The sequence below is a fragment of the Drosophila albomicans genome, unplaced genomic scaffold (genome assembly GCF_009650485.2).
Source record: "Drosophila albomicans strain 15112-1751.03 unplaced genomic scaffold, ASM965048v2 utg000322l_pilon, whole genome shotgun sequence".
NCBI lineage: Eukaryota > Metazoa > Arthropoda > Insecta > Diptera > Drosophilidae > Drosophila > Drosophila albomicans.
In genome coordinates, this window is record NW_026263606.1 from 1 (window position 1) to 3773 (window position 3773).

A 3773-nucleotide genomic window follows, 5' to 3' on the forward strand; every position below is an offset into this window, starting at 1 on the left:
TGAGTATGGGGCGAAAAGACCAATCGAACCATCTAGTAGCTGGTTCCTTCCGAAGTTTCCTCAGGATAGCTGGTGCATTTAACTGTTGTATAAAAAATAATCTTATCTGGTAAAGCGAATGATTAGAGGCCTTAGGGTCGAAACGATCTTAACCTATTTCTCAAACTATAAATGGGGTAAGAACCTAAACTTTTCTTGATATGGAAGTTTAAGGTTATGATATAATGTGCCCAGTGGGCCACTTTTGGTAAGCAGAACTGGCGCTGTGGTGAACCAAACGTAATGTTACGGTGCCCAAAATTAACAACTCATTTCAGAAACCATGAAAGGCGTTGGTGCTTTAAAACAGCAGGACGGTGATCATGGAAGTCGAAATCGCTAAGGAGTGTGTAAACAACTCACTGCCGAAGCAACTAGCCCTTAAAATGGATGGCGCTTAAGTTGTATACCTATACATTACCGCTAAAGTAGATGATTTATATTACTTGTAATATAAATTTTGAAACTTTAGTGAGTAGGAAGGTACAATGGTGTGCTTAGAAGTGTTTGGCGTAAAGCTGCATGGAGCCGTCATTGGTACAGATCTTGGTGGTAGTAGCAAATAATCGAATGAGACCTTGGAGGACTGAAGTGGAGAAGGGTTTCGTCGTGAACAGTGGTTGATCACGAGTTAGTCGGTCCTAAGTTCAAGGCGAAAGCCGAAAATTTTCAAGTAAAAAAAAAGTAACTAAAATTTATATTTTGTCATAATTAAAAAAACTTGAATAATTTTGAACGAAAGGGAATACGGTTCCAATTCCGTAACCTGTGAGTATCCGTTTGTTATTAAATATGGCCTCGTGCTCATCCTGGCAACGCAGGGAACGACCATAAAGAAGCCGTCGAGAGATATCGGAAGAGTTTCTTTTCTGTTTTATAGCCGTACTACCATGGAAGTCTTTCGCAGAGAGATATGGTAGACTGGGCTAGAAGAGCATGACATATACTGTTGTGTCGATATTTTCTCCTCGGACCTGAAAATTTATGGTGGGGACACGCAAACTTCTCAACAGGCCGTACCAATATCCGCAGCTGGTCTCCAAGTGAAGAGTCTCTAGTCGATAGAAATAATGTAGGTAAGGGAAGTCGGCAAATTTAAATCCGTAACTTCGGGATAAGGATTGGCTCTGAAGATTGAGATAGTCGGGCTTGATTGGGAAACAATAACATGGTTTATGTGCTCGTTCTGGGTAAATAGAGTTTCTATCCATTTATGGTAGTTTCTTGTTCCCCGGATAGTTTAGTTACGTAGCCAATTGTGGAACTTTCTTGCTAAAATTTTTTAAGAATACTAGTTGGGCAACCAGCTAGTTCTTTTAAATTATAACGATTATCAATTAACAATCAATTCAGAAACTGGCACGGACTTGGGGAAATCCGACTGTCTAATTAAAACAAAGCATTGTGATGGCCCTAGCGGGTGTTGACACAATGTGATTTCTGCCCAGTGCTCTGAATGTCAAAGTGAAGAAATGTAAGCGCGGGTCAACGGGCGGGGCAGTAACTATGACTCTCTTAAGGTAGCCATCCTAATCTAATAGTGACGCGCGATGAATGGATTAACGAGATTCCTACCTGTCCCTATCTACTATCTAGCGAAACCACAGCCAAGGGAACGGGCTTGGAATAATTAGCGGGGAAAGAAGACCTTTGAGCTGACTCTAATCTGGCAGTGTAAGGAGACATAAGAGGTGTAGAATAAGTGGGAGATATTAAATTTCGGTTTAGTATCGACAATGAAATACCACTACTCTTATTGTTTCCTTACTTACTTGATTAAATGGAACGTGTATCATTTCCTAGCCATTATACGGATATATTTATTATATCTTATGGTATTGGGTTTTGATGCAAGCTTCTTGATCAAAGTATCACGAGTTTGTTATATAATCGCAAAACAAATTCATTAATGAGAAGAGTGCATTTATGTGTTCTTAAATAAAAATTTTTGTATAACTCCAATTAGCTCAGGTATGATCCAATTCAAGGACATTGCCAGGTAGGGAGTTTGGACTGGGCGGTACATCTCTCAAATAATAACGGAGGTGTCCCAAGGCCAGCTCAGTGCGGACAGAAACCACACATAGAGCAAAAGGGCAAATGCTGACTTGATCTCGGTGTTCAGTACACACAGGACAGCAAAAGCTCGGCCATCGATCCTTTGGTTTAAAGAGTTTTTTAACAAGAGGTGTCAGAAAGTTACCATAGGGATAACTGGCTTGTGGCGGCCAAGCGTTCATAGCGACGTCGCTTTTTGATCCTTCGATTGTCGGCTCTTCCTATCATTGTGAAGCAAAATTCACCAAGCGTTGGATTGTTCACCCATGCAAGGGAACGTGAGCTGGGTTTAGACCGTGTGAGACAGGTTAGTTTTACCTAACTAATGACAAAACGTTGTTGCGAACAGCATTCCTGCGTAGTACGAGAGGAACCGCAGGTACGGACCAATGGCACAATACTTGTTCGAGCGAACAGTGGTATGACGCTACGTCCGTTGGATTATGCCTGAACGCCTCTAAGGTCGTATCCGTGCTGGACTGCAATGATAAATAAGGGGCAATTTGCATTGTATGGCTTCTAAACATTAAAAGTTTATTATTGCATTTAATAGACGGACGATGGATGTGATGCCAGATGTTACATATAACATTAGTAAATTGGGAGGATCTTCGATCACCTGGTGCCGCGCTAGTTATATATTAAAACATTATTTTAATACAATGACAAAGCCTTGAATCAAATTTGTGAAACGACTTTTATAACAGGCAAGGTGTTTAAAGTGGTTGAGCAGCTGCCATACTGCGATCACTGAAGTTATCTTTGCTTGACGATTCGATAAAATATATATGTTTAAGGCATATATAAAAGAATAATTTATATATATATTTATATATATAAATATGCAAAATTGTATGCATAATTAATTAATTATGTGGTGTATACAATTACGCATATAAGAAGAAATTTATATAATATATATATATATATATATATAATAAATAATATATCTATGTGTACAAAATATACTTGTGTGATTTTAAATATGCATTTATTTAGTATGCGTTAGTTATTTATATTTATTTTGGTAGCAAAAGGAACGCCATTATATTAGTGGCGAAAATTAATAATATGCATACTAAGTATATCTAAGTATACAAAACACTTGCATATTTTATATATGCATTTATTTATTATGCGTTGGTTATATATATTTATTTGGTAGCAAAAAGGAACGCCATTATATTAGTGGCGAAAATTAATAATATGCATACTAAGTATATTAAGTATACAAAACACTTGCGTATTTTATATATGCATTTATTTATAATGCGTTGGTTATATATATTTATTTGTAGCAAAAGGAACGTCATCATATTAGTGGCGAAAATTAAGAATATGCAAAGGTATAACTATGTGTACAAAATACTTGCGTATTTTAAATATGCATTTATTTAGTATGCGTTAGTTATTTATATTTATTTGGTAGCAAAAGGAACGCCATTATATTAGTGGCGAAAATTAATAATATGCATACTAAGTATATCTAAGTATACAAAACACTTTGCATATTTTATATATGCATTTATTTATTATGCGTTGGTTATATATATTTATTTGGTAGCAAAAGGAACGCCATTATATTAGTGGCGAAAATTAAGAATATGCATAGTATATCTATGTGTACAAAATACTTGCGTATTTTATATATGCATTTATTTATTTTGGTAGCAAAA

The 3773-nt window shown here is 36.5% G+C and overlaps 1 pseudogene; it reads left to right on the top strand.

Moving 5' to 3' along the window:
• Positions 1-2875, top strand: LOC117577179 (large subunit ribosomal RNA; annotated as a pseudogene; the record flags this gene model as incomplete).
• Positions 2876-3773: the final 898 nt, after the last annotated feature.